General features: G+C 44.0%; 1 pseudogene; it reads left to right on the top strand.

The window, feature by feature from the left end:
- Nucleotides 1-10,799: 10,799 nt before the first annotated feature.
- Nucleotides 10,800-11,479, top strand: LOC110133884 (dnaJ homolog subfamily C member 30, mitochondrial-like; annotated as a pseudogene).
- The last annotated feature ends 1,934 nt before the right edge of the window (nt 11,480-13,413 follow it).

Below are 13,413 nucleotides of genomic sequence, written 5' to 3'. Positions count from 1 at the left end.
CCACATATTTATCTCAGTTGATCTCAACAATCCCTTGTTTTAAGCAGAAATGGTATTGTCATCATTCCCCATTTCACAAACAGGAATCCTAGGTTCAGAGGAGTGAAGTTACTTGCCGGAGTCACACAGCTTTGTGCCCAGGAGTCCTAAATTCCCCTCAAGCCAAGTTTCCAGCTCTCAGTCAGCTACCCTTTTCTCCTCTGCCTCAGATACAGACTGATACAGACTGTTCTTGAAGTCCTCAAGAACAATAATTCACATGTTATGTGGTTAACAGGGTAGCAAAGACACTGTGGTTTCAATGTTTTGTCCCTGAATCACTAGCATCAGTGTCTCCTGGGGAGATCAGAAATGGACATTCTGAAATACTGCCATTTTCAGCAACATAGGTGGCCCTAGAGATGATCGTACCGAGTGAAGCAAGTCAGAAACAGGAAATATATCACATGACGTCCCTTATATGTGGAATCTAAAAAGAAAAGAACTTATCTACAAAAGACAGACTCACAGACCTAGAGAAAGAATTTATGGTTGCTGACAGGAAGGATGTGGGGAAGGGATAGTCAAGCATTTGGGGGTGAACATGTATACACTGCTATATTTAGAATGGATAACCAACACGGACCTACTGTATAGCTCATGGAACTCTGCTCAAAGTTATGTGGCAGCCTGGATGGAAGGGGGCTTGGGGGAGAATGGATACATGCATACATATGGCTTAAGTCCCCTCACAGTCCACCTGAAACTATCACAACACTGTCAATTAGCTACAGCCCAATACAAAATAAATTTTTTTTAAAAAGAGATGAATATGCTGGAGGCTGATCCACAACTACTGAATCAGAACCCCTTGGACTGGGGCCCAGCAATCTGGGTTTTCAAAGTCCTTCCGGTGATTCTGATGTCCTCTAAAATTCGAAAACTATTGGACTAACTGCTCATCAAATCAGTTTCCTCTTCTTCCTAATCAGAGAGCTAGACCGCATTTTCCAGACACACCGTACGTAGCCAACAGAACTTGAACAAAAGCAGTGCACACTATCTCCAGGCCAGGTCCATAAAATTTCCACTGATGAGACTCCATGCTCTTTCCCCTGCTATTGTCTAAACAAAGGCAAGTGTGGTGACCCTGAAAGGTGTGTATAGAAGATGTTGGAAAGTAAAAGTCACTCAGTAGTGTCCAACTCTTTGAGGCCCCATAGACTGTAGCCCACCAGGCTCCTATGTCCATGGAATTCTCCAGGCAAGAATACTGGTGTGGTTTGCCATTCTCTTCTCCAGGGGATCTTCCTGACCCAGGGATCAAACCAGCGTCTCAGGCATTGCTGGCGGATTCTTTACCACTGAGCCATCAGGAAAGCCCCTGAGCCGCTAGGGAAGTCCTTTTTCATCAGGGAATGCGCCAAGCCCAGACAGGACCGAGAAATACCGAGCTCCTGAGCCTAATGGGACCCTCACTGAGAGCTGTTGACTCAGAGGCAGCACAGGATTGGCTCTCTAGCTCCACGCTCTGTAATGTTTAGCCAGAAGGGAAAGGATGGCAGCAGACAAAGATGTCAGCAAAGTTACCAGCTGTGATCGTAGGTTTCCAAAAGGGAGAGTGACAGTTAGCAAAGCATCACTTTAACGTGCATTCCCAAGAATATACTGTCAAGTATTCATCTCAGTAAGACCCAGGAGAGCAGCGCAGATACTTCCACTTCAGAGTCACACACAGTTTTAATATCTAGGCTTGCCTATTGGTTTTTGTTGTGGGTTTTTTTTTTTTTTAATGTATTCACTTACTTGATATTGTCTTCCCAGGTGGCACAGTTGGTGAAGAATCCATGTGCCAATGCAGGGAGACACAAGAGAGGAGGGTTCAATCCCTGGATTGGGAAGATCCCCTGGAGTAAGAGATGGCAACCCACTCCAGTATTCTTACCTGCAGAATCTCATGGACAGAGGAGCCTGGTGAGCTACAGTTGATGTGGTCGCAAAGAGACAGACATGACTGATCACGCATGCACTGTAAATTTACTTGATATTATGTATTGCAAACTGAAGAAAACTTAAAGAAATAGAGACATTTAGGAAGTTCTTTACTATCATAAGGCTTTACTCCATCAGTCATCTCAGTTTCCAACTCTATAAGGGTTTAGATGAATGAAATTAAGAGGTCATATGCTAGAATGCATAAGGATGGTGGCTCAAACAGTAAAGAGGTCTCTGCAATTCTGGATACCTGGGTCACAAAGAGCTGGACATGACTGAGTGACTAAACACATGTGCGGCATGGGACACGGGCTTTTGTTAGACTGTCTGGGTTCAAATCCATGTGTTAGCACTTAATGACTGTGTCTCCGGGAAAATTATATAATTTCTTTGGGCCTCAATTTCTTCAATTAGAGGATGGATATAATTAATAGTACCAATTTCATAGCACAGATGAACCTATCTGCAGGGCAGGAAGACAGCCACAGACACAGAGATTGGATATGTGGACATGGGGGACCGGGACTGACACACACACACAACCATGTGTGAAACAGCCAGCCCGTGGGAAGCTGCCGTGTAGCACATGGACCTCAGCTCGGTGCTCGGTGATGACCTAGAGCGGTGGGATGAGGGGTGGGATGAGGGGTTGGCGTGGGAAGGAGGGCCAAGAGGGAGGGGATATATGTATACATACAGCAGGAAAAAACACAACGTTGTAAAGCAACTATACCCCAGTAAAAAGAAAAGCAGCACCTATTTCATAGATTAAATGAGTCTGTACTCTTCAAGTGCTTAGGACAGTAACTGACACCTAATAAGTGATATAAAAAGCTAAAAAAAAAAAAAGCAAAATAAAATAAATGGGCAGCTGGGTCACCCTGGATACACATCCAGCTTCATAATTATTAAATGCTTCCGGGCAGATGGCATCACAATGTAAAGTGACTTGGACTGCCACTAGGTAAAAAGAGTAGGCCATTTGGTTTGTTGAAACCAAAAAAGGTGTCTGAATATGATTAGATAAGTCTTTATATCCACTAACCTCATCAGGTAAACCTGTGCAAACCACATGCAAAAAATCCCTTTGCATATATATCTAAAAACACACAACACAAGGACAATCAATCTCTTTTTTTAGCAGAGATATTTAATCTCAGGCTAGCTAGCCTGTGCCACTTAGAAGGCTCCCCCAACCACCACTTATTGTGTATTCAAGGAGTGCAAACCAATTAACCAGGGCAAACATGAATAAAAAGGTAAATTTCCAGAAGATGAATACTAAAGTGATTACTGCCTGTATGAATTGCAGTCTTCATTGATCCTCTCATTCCCTTCTCCCTTAGTCAGGGTGGCTTATCAAAAGTCGACAACATACAATTTTTATATAATGCTAAATAGTCCTAAAGGATGTAAGAAATAAACAGAGCTAAAAATGGCTGTATTTATATAGCAGTCAAAAAGACATACCACAGGAAGTCAATAAGTGAAAAAATATGATGAGAAATGAAAAAGAAAGACAGAAACTAAAAGAGAAGCCACTTACCCAGCTAGAAGAGAACAAAAGAGCTACAATCAGGAGGAGCTGTATAATCTGTGAAGCCCAGGGCAAAAAGAACAGACAGAGATCCTTGTTCCAAGTTTATTAAAAACTTCAAGATGGCAACAGCAGAGCATTAAAAGCAAGCATGAGGCCATGTGAACACAGGGCCATGTAAACTCACAGGCCGCGTGCCCCTGAAGCCTACCATGGGCATAAAGGCATGAGTTTTTAAGTAAAATGAGAATAAACAAAGACAAGCATGTGAATTTAGATGAGAGTCTAGGAATATTTAAGGGAATACAAAGGGAAATGTCAGAAAATCTGATGAATTGTATTAGATTAAGGGAGTGGCAGAAAATAGAAAGAAGTAAAATGATAAAGATGAAAGAGTGAATGAAGAAGACTATAGGGCTTCCCTGCTGGCTCAGTGGTAAAGAATTCACCTGCCAATGCAGAAGACACAGGTTCGATCCCTGGGCTGGGAAGATCCCACATGTCTTCGAGCAACTACCCCGTGCACCCCAACTACTGAACCTGTGCACAAGAGCCTGGGTGTACAACTACTGAACCCACGTGCGGCAACATCTGAAGGCTGCGCACCTAGAGCCCATCATCTGCAACAAGAGACGCCACCACAATGAGAAGACCTCACACCTCAACTGGAGCTTAGCCCCCACTGGCCACAACTAGAGAAAAGCCTGCACAGAAACAAAGGCCCAGCAAAGCTAAAAAAAAAAAAAAAGACCATAGAAATATGGATCAAAAGAAGCAAGTCCATACATATTTGGGACTCCATGTCAAGAAACAAACATGCTGGCACTGTGCACCTTTCCTCCAAGGAAATGATGACTCCAGTTACCCATGGGACCGAATTAGAAGCTGGAGAATGAGGGACTGTGAAAGGGCAATGACTAAGTGTTATGCCCAGGCATTATGCTCAAAGGACTCTCTCAAAGTCCTTTGAGCAGGAAATCATCTAAATGTGGGTCCATCTACTTTTTAGAATAAAGAGACCATCTGACAATGGCAACCGTACTATCATAGCCATCTTTTCAACTGATGGAAGAGATAAGACACTTGAACACGAACAGACAAAACTATTCATTGTGAAATGTTGCTTTATATTACACAGAAATCAGGAGTTAGATAGCTATTATAGAAATGATAGCTAAAATGGATTGCCAGCCACTACTCATAGCCAGGTGGGACAAAGAACAAATTCATAGAGTCGGTTCATATTTCTATTGTGATCAATAATCAAAATCATCAACTGCAAAGTACAGACTTTGATGTTTAAAAAATTACAGTGCACGTATGTGTATCAAATGAGTTGAACCATTCAAGTCGACTACCTTGACAAATTATATATGCTTGCAGCCTGATAAAGCTGCAATTGCTCAAAAAAAATTTAGAATGGATTATTTTTAACCCCTAAGGGTTTTGAGTTGTTCTTTTTTAATCCAAAGAGTATGCTGTCCATTCTGAAGGTAAGACAAAAAGAGAATTCACAAAATGTTTGAAAGTGATGACATGATTATGGAGCGATTACCTTGTTCCATAAGCTTATAATATATAAATCTATTAGAATTAGAGAAATTTGAAACTGTGAACAACCTTACAGTCTATATAATCTATCCTGTAGCTTCCTACTAAGTGGATAAAGAAACTGAAGCCCCAGTAGACTTGCCTGAGGTTCTCCCATTTGGCTCAGGAAGAGGCATGATGAGTACAACTTAATTCGTGTCTCTCCCTTTCCACACCACTAGCAACCATTTGCCAAAACTGTATGACCTTCTAGAAAGTCACTGACAACCACAGGTATCATCTACAAATATGCTGAATCGTTACCATTTTTGAAAGGCAAGTCATTCAGTTCTAGTTGTCATGGCAATAACTCTGCATACTCACAGCTGGGTGACTGCATATGTAAAACGCAGTCAACCCAGACAGGAATAAGCCTTATTAAAACAACATTCTAAAAATGGCATGGCTTACCTGGTTTGCCCATTCTGAGCTCTAGAATCTTGACTGAAATTGTCATCTAAGTTCAATTTAGTCCAGATATCTGTATTTTTGTACTGGGAGCTATTTTTTGTCTTGGGAATTTAGGGGGGAAAATGAAAGTGGTTGAGAATAATTGAACCCAATATTATGGAACTGAAATTAAAGACGTAACTATTTATGCATTGGTATAATTACAAAAAAAACTGTAAATAAACAATGAGGTTCGAATATTGTATCCTGTTCAGTCAGTCAGACAGTTCAATCACTCAGTTGTGTCCAACTCTTTGTGACCCCATGGACACCAGGCTTCCCTGTCCATCACCAACTCCCGGAGCTTACTCAAACTCATGTCCATAGAGTCGGTGATGCCATCCAACCATCTCATCCTCTGTCGTCCCCTTCTCCTCCTGCCTTCAATCCTTCCCAGCATCAGGGTCCTTTCCAATCCCCTTAGTAATGAATCCCTTTACTAATAATTAACAAAGCCCCTAGCCTCTAACACCTTTTTCTTTTACTGCCCATTTTTTTCTGACCCCATGCAGTCCTTTTGTTACGTACATGTGTGTCGGGACCAATTTTTCATATGACAGCATTAACACAGGATAGACATCTACTATCACTCAGAATTCAGATTCAAAATAAGTTCTCTCACACTGTTTCCTAAGGACATGTTTCTGCCCTCTACAATGCAATTCCCCTCCTCAAAAAGCCTATAACCAGCTACTAGATATGTTTTCTATTCTAACCTGAAAATTTTATTCTCTAAGTCTCTATCCAACCTGTCTCTGAAAAGAGAGAAATTTCCCAGTCAAGCCCAACCTCAAGGCTGATTCTCTATGGGAGAGAAGCAGGAAGACTATGTGTCTCCTTAAGGAAATGCTGCAGCCTAAGATTTCATCACTCAAAGACAATCCATGGTACATACAAGGGTGGTTCAAACATTTCAAACATGTATGCAATGGCTCTTTCGTAAACTGGTCCCCAGTTAGACAGTTCAGAGAGGCATTTTAAAGGCTCCTCTGGAGACTGCAGCGACATCAAGCACTAGTCAACCTGCAGCAGCAGCCAGCTTGGCAATTCATCCTTACTGAGCATCCCCTCCTTTATTTCACAGCCCTCATCATGCCTTCTGGCTCCTGCAATTAGTCTCCAAATAAACTACTTGCCTTTTCACACTGTTCATGGGGTTCTCACAGCAAGAATACTGGAGTGGTTTGCCACTCCCTCTTCCAGTGGACCACGTTTTGTCAGAACTGTTCACTATCACTGTCCGTCTTGGGTGGCCCTGCACCACGTGGCTCAGAGCTTCACTGAGTTACACAATCCCCTTTGCCACAACAAGGCTGTGATCCACTATGGGGAAAAGGCCTTGATGCTGGGAAAGACTGAAGCCAAAAGGAAAAGGTGGCAGAGGATGAGATAGTTAGAGAGCATCACCAACACTAAAAAGAAGTTGAGCAAACTCTGGGAGATAGTGAACGACAGGGAAGCCTGGAGTGCTGTAGTTCACAGGGTCAAAAAGAGTCAGAGACGACTTAGTGACTGAACAACAACAAAACGACTTGTATGCAAGACTTGTCTCAGCCTCTGCCTTCGGAGGAAACCAGGCGAAGACATTCTCTTTCATTTAAAGATTTTTGTTAGAGGGAAAGGTTAAGTTATTCAACTGTTAAGTTATTTTAAACATAATTTGAAACGTATAACTAATTCCAAATATATTATGGGGAAAATGCACATTTTACACTTATTTGTTCCTTAAAACATAAAACTTTTTAAAAGACTCACACTTTCAAGTAATATAGGAAAGCCATCTCAGAAACCAGTTACTACAGTAGATGAAGAATAGGTCCCCAGCTGCAAAAAAAAAACTTATGCTGGTGCCCTCAGTGTCTATGAGCCAGCTTACAAAGACCTGTCTGAATTTCACTGCCTGAGGGCTTTTTCCTGAAGCTACTAAGTCCACTCTAAGCACACAGTAGGCCAGAAGTTCTTGGAGCCAACCCCCTAAAACAGCCCTCAACCCATGACTGATGGGAGTGAGCATCTAATACTCAGTTCCCTAGAGAAAGGTAGAAAAAGGGACAGAGAGAGGTGGGGGGGGGGGGGGGGCATGTAGAAGGGAATAGGTACACAGAGATGATAGACATAAAAAGTTAAGAGATATTACTATGGACTGTAGAGTACCACCCCCCCCCCAATTCATATGTTGAAGCCTTAAGCACCAATGTGACAATATTTAGAGGCGGGGCCTTTGGGAGGTAAGTAGGTTTAGATAATGTCATGAGGATGGGATTAGTGACCTTATAAGGACAGACACCAGACAGTTTGCTTCCCCAGTATGCTCTTTGCATGTAAGGACTCAGGGAGAAAGCAGCCACCTGGAAGCCAGGAAGAAGGCCCTCACTAGGGAAATGAGCTGTCCAGCACCTTGACCTTGGACTTCCCAGTCTCCAAAACTATAAGAAATATGTCTTATGTTAATATTAATGTATATATGTGAAATCTAGGAAAATGATATAGATGATCTTTTTGCACAGCAGGAATAGAGATGCAGATGTAGAGAATAGACATGTGGACATGGGGTGGTGGGAAGGATGGATTGGGAGAACAGTACTGACACATACACACTACTATGTGTAAACAGATAGCTAGTGGGAAGATACTGGATAGCACAGGGAGTTCAGCTCCATGCTCTATGATGGCCTAGATGACTAGGAAAGGAACAGGGGTGAGGGAAGTCCAAGAGGGAGGTGACATATGTATACAAAGAGCTGATTCACTTCACTGTTCATCAGAAACTAACACAGTGTTGTAAAGCAACTATATCCTAATAAAAAGAAAGAAAAAATACTCGTTGTTTAAAACACCCAATCTATGGTATTTTTGTCATGGTGAATTTCATCCACCTGAGCTGACTAATACAGATGTGCTGCAGATATATACCCCCCATCCCTGAAGTAGGCAATCTCTGAGGTGTATATTTCACACCATTTCCCAGGTCTCCCCTGGGACTATGTGTCAGCGGACATTGGTAGTAATTGATTTGATAATGAACTTCCATTGGCTGTCTTTCTTTCTCCATCTCTCTTCCCATTTCCTTCCCTGTATTTCCTACATTTCTAAAATAAATTATTTTACTCTAGAAAGCTGTCTCAAAATCTGTTTCTATGGGCACCCAAATGGAAACAGTCTTATTGGTATAAAAATCTACAAAGCTCTGCCCTGGGTCATATCCACTGAGAACAATACTACAAAGAGGGTTCAGTACTTTTACACACTAGTGTTCAACCAGCTTAAATGAGATCCAAAAATGAGAAATCAGAGCTTAACTCCCAAGAGGATCTGTAAGAAAAAGTCAGTATGCATGTCTATTCTGAAAATAGTTGTGCCTCAGTGCCTGCATGGCTTAGGGCTAAATTGGGATAGGGTTTTTTGGTTTTTCTTTTTTAGATTTTTTTTTAAGACTTTGGTGGTAAATTTCATTCACACTCCTAACAAACTGCTTGTTTCAAAATAGTTTCACCAAAGGAAAGTGAACTGTGTTTTCTTCACTGCAGAGCAAACGGAGAAGAGTTAGATTGATTTCAACTACCTTCTCGAGCTTTTCATCATAGTCTCTTCAAATGTCAAACCACTGCCTGAAGTACATATTTTTAACATTCCAATATCACAGTGTGTTGTTTAGGACCTCAGCCTTCACCTTTCCCCACGGACATCCTATTTCTATGAAAGATGAAATTGAATCAAGGAATTTGCCTGAGGTAATGAGGTGGGGGAAGGGCACTCGGCAAGGTTTATTGCTGTTGTTCAGTCACTAAGTCATGTCTGACTCTTCGACCTCATACACTGCAGCATGCCAGGCTTCCCTGTCCTTCACTATCTCCCTGAGTTTGCTCAAATTCATGTCCATTGAGTCCATGATGCAATCCAACCATCTCATCCTCTGTCACACCCTTCTCCTCCTGTCTTCAGTCTTCTCCAGCATCAGGGTCTTTTCCAATGAGTTGGCTCTTTGCATCAGGTGGCCAAAGCATTGGAGCTTCAGCTTCAGCATCAGTCCTTCCAATGAATATTCAGGGTTGATTTGAAATATAAAGTCTCCTCTTTGGTATTTGTCACATTAAACTTGGTGTTGAGGAGTTCCTTCTCATTGCCAGTGTACAGACAAGATTACTGTCTGAAAGCTTTTTCACTCCTTATCCTAGCTTTCCTCAGATTCTAAGTGTGAAGAACCCAGAGGCAGCCAGAATGAGAGAAAGATGCAACAGTGTAGGCCTCCAGAAAGATCTAATCTAAATGCAGTGTTTTAAGCTGATATTAGATGATGGGATGAGATGGGAAAATAAGAAGTTACCATTACTCATTGGAGAGAAGGGACTACTCTATGGCTGCTCTCAGTAAATCTCTAAGAAAAATATTTCCTGGGCACTTTCACTGTGCTTCTTTGAGAAGGGAAAGGCTACCCACTCCAGTATTATGGCCTGGAGAATTCCATGGACTAGATAGTCCATGGGGTGCAAAGAGTCAGACATAACTGAGCAACTTTCACTTCACTTCACTTCATTATGCTAATTACTATACTAGTTCCCAAGAAATTAATATTTAAAAATGTATACTTCCTCAAAAAGCTGACAAGCTATTGTAAAAGCAAAGAAAGTAAATCCCAGATTTCACTGTAGTTTATAAACATGACCACCAAGCTCTTCACTGGGGCTCCAAGAGCTCAAGAAGCAACCTCTCAATGAGCTGGGGGATTCAAGCATATGGCATGTATTCTTCCCCACCACAACTGAACAGATAAAGCTACTCCTCCACCCCCAATCCCTTCCAAATTTATAGCAATCTAAGGAGACACCTTTTTCAATCTCTATCAGTGTAGTTGATAATTAGAATTTATACAATGGGATTGAAATAGAACATTTGATGAAAGAAAACAGTATCAAATCAAATCCCTTACTCCCTTCAAGATATTCTTACCTTTAGGTGTAAAATGTGATTCATCTATCCTTGTTGTTGTTGATCAGTCGCTAAGTCGTGTCCCACTCTCCAACCTGATGGGCACACTGGGCTTTCCTGTCCTTCACTATCTCCTGGAGCTTGCTCAAAGTCAAGTCCATTGAGTCCATGATGCCATCCAAACATCTCATCCTCTGTCACCACCTTCTCTTCCTGCCTTTAATCTTCACCAGCATCAAGGTCTTGTCTGATAAGATGGCTCTTCACATCAGGTGGCCAAAGTATGGGAGATTCCTTTTAGAATTGACTGATTTGATTCAAGATGGCAGCCCGGTGTGGTCTGAGGTGGTCGCAACTATTACCGTGGAAGTTGTGGCAGGCCGGTGGGGGGCTGGTTCCGCAAAACCCAAGATCGGGCCTGGGCCTAGAAGCGAGGGCTTACACCCAGAGCGATGGCCTGTACCCGCTCATGGCGCTCTATGATCTGCTCTGCATTCTCTCCACGACCAGCCTGGAGCAAATCAAGGCGGCCTAACCACCAGCAAAGCTTCCTCTCCCACCCGGACAACTCGGGGAGCTCTGAGTCTGCCGAGCACTTCACGCGCGTCTCCCAGGCTCACAAGGTGCCGGGCAGTACCACCTTGTGTCAGAAGTATGCCCGCAGCCTGCCAAGCGACGAGGACCTGCACGGCCCGGGCGTCCGGCCTTCCAAGATTCCAGCCGCTGACCCCGAGGCGTGCCCCACACCTGTCCGCCGAGCTCTCCACCCCACGGCGGTGGTCAGGCCTTGCCGGAAGCCAACCACACCACGCTGGACTTGGACGCCTTCTTCCGGGCGCGCTGCGGTGAGTGGCTGGAGCGCAAATGGCGGCTGAGGGCCAGCCAGGAGGCCTTCCGCAAGATGCTGGAGGACCGGGCCAAGAAGGGCTAATCCTGGGATGAGACGTGGCTTTCGTCCTCATTCTGCGCCTAGTCTTCCTCATCATGAGCTCTTATTTATAATCGGTGAGTGGAAGGCAGGGGAGCAGCCCCCAGCCAAGAAAATGGCCTTGCCTGTCATCTTGAACCCCTTACTTCCCATTTTCTACCTCTTTTGGGGGTCCGAAGGAACTGCCCTCTCCCCCTCCTCTTCCCCACCTGGCCAGCTTAGCCATTGACCTGCACATCCCTGCCCCCATCCCCGTCCAGAAAAGGCCTTTCGATGCTCAAGAAAACAGGCCCCTAATGAGGAGTCTCAGAGGAGATGACACCCCACTCCAGTACTCTTGCCTGGAAAATCCCATGGACGGAGGAGCCTGGTAGGCTGCAATCCATGGGGTCGCGAAGAGTCGGACAGGACTGAGCGAGTTCACTTTCACTTTCATGCATTGGAGAAGGAAATGGCAACCCCCTCCAGTATTCTTGCCTGGAGAATCCCAGGGACGGAGAAGCCTCGTGAGCTGCTGTCTATGGGGTCGCACAGAGTCAGACACGACTGAAGCGACGCAGCAGCAGCAGCAGCAATGAGGAGTCTGAAAGCCCGAGAGTGAGGGGTTTTCTGGAGGCCCTGGGGTGCCCGCTCCTGGATATTGTCAGCTTCTGGAATACTTGCTCTGGCTTTCTTGTAAAGAAAGATTCCCAGCAAGATTCGTCTGCTCCTCCCCCATGTAGCATGGGGCTCCTGTGTAACCTTGAAACATGCAATGTGACCAGTTGTGGCTGCTGAAAGAAAAAAATCTGGGGTCGTACGAAACTAGTCTTTCTGTGAGTTTCCCAAGCCACAGGTGAGGCCAAGGTAGGGTAAGGATGTGATTCGTGGGAACCTGGCCATTCTTAGGTGCTTAGATCCCACTTCACCTTCTGTTGGTGGCATGTGGGAGTGGGAAAGAAAGTAAGGTTATGAGCCTTCCTGTTCCCATGCTTATCAAATGTATGACCTGGGAAAATTTCCTCTGTGGGCATGATGGCAGAGGAACAAATTGTTTGCTCTTTTGAAGTCTGTCATATTTGATTATCCATTTTCTGGTAGGTTCAGTGATTAAAATATTGATGTCAGTAGAGCCGGGTTTATCCTTGGGGCAGTGTGCCTGGCACCTGGTCATCCCTTGACCAGCCAGCCTCTTTACTAACTGTGCAGCTCCTCCCCTCCCAGAAACAGAGCAACAAATGGGGAGTTAGAATCACCTGAGAGAGGCCCACCCTCCCATTCTGCTGGCAGTGCCCTGAGACATGACTATTTGAGGCTGTGGAAACTGGGGGAATTTGAGTAGACAGGACTGTTGAGGGACAGGCGGGACGTGGTAGAAATGCAATTCTTTATTCAGAGCTCACTGAGTCTTTTTTTTTTTTTTTTTTTTGGCTACACAGTCTGGCATGGGAGATCTTAGTTCCCCAACCAGGGATTGAACCTGTGCCCCTGCAGTGGAAGTGCAGTGTCTCAACCACTGGATCCCCAGAGAAGTCCCCACACACACACTTTTTTTTTCCCCTTTATTCCTAACTGGTGCTAAGCAGTGGGTGATCACTTACTAGAGCTGTTGTAATCCAACTCTCTTAACCCTGGATCACTGCACGTGGAGTATGAGCTGTGAGATGGTAGGAACTCAAGTGTGTATGCACTGTTGAGCATAGAGCCCTGGGATAGGAAAACCTTTGCAGGAGACATACTACAAGATAAAGACTTAAGTCTAGGTTTTAAACAAAGCCAGGGGTGCTTTGCTATATTTACACCAGTTCCTGCAGTCAGTCTTTTGTGTGCAGTTCCTGTATAAATTTGGATAAACCCATAGCTGGTTCAACTTGGTCTCTTGGAGTTTTCTTAAGTTTTTCAACATGGCTTTGTAGTGACCATTTGATTCAGTAGTAAGGATTTAAGCTCACTGTGGTTCAGACCTGCTGGGCTCAGTGAGCCTTGGTTTGGGGGTGGGGGGCATATGTACTTTTCAATATAACATTTA

The sequence above is a fragment of the Odocoileus virginianus genome, chromosome 11 (genome assembly GCF_023699985.2).
Source record: "Odocoileus virginianus isolate 20LAN1187 ecotype Illinois chromosome 11, Ovbor_1.2, whole genome shotgun sequence".
Taxonomy (NCBI): Eukaryota; Metazoa; Chordata; class Mammalia; order Artiodactyla; family Cervidae; genus Odocoileus; species Odocoileus virginianus.
The sequence above is the reverse complement of the archived record's forward strand: the minus strand, read 5'-3'. Positions and strand labels throughout refer to the sequence as shown.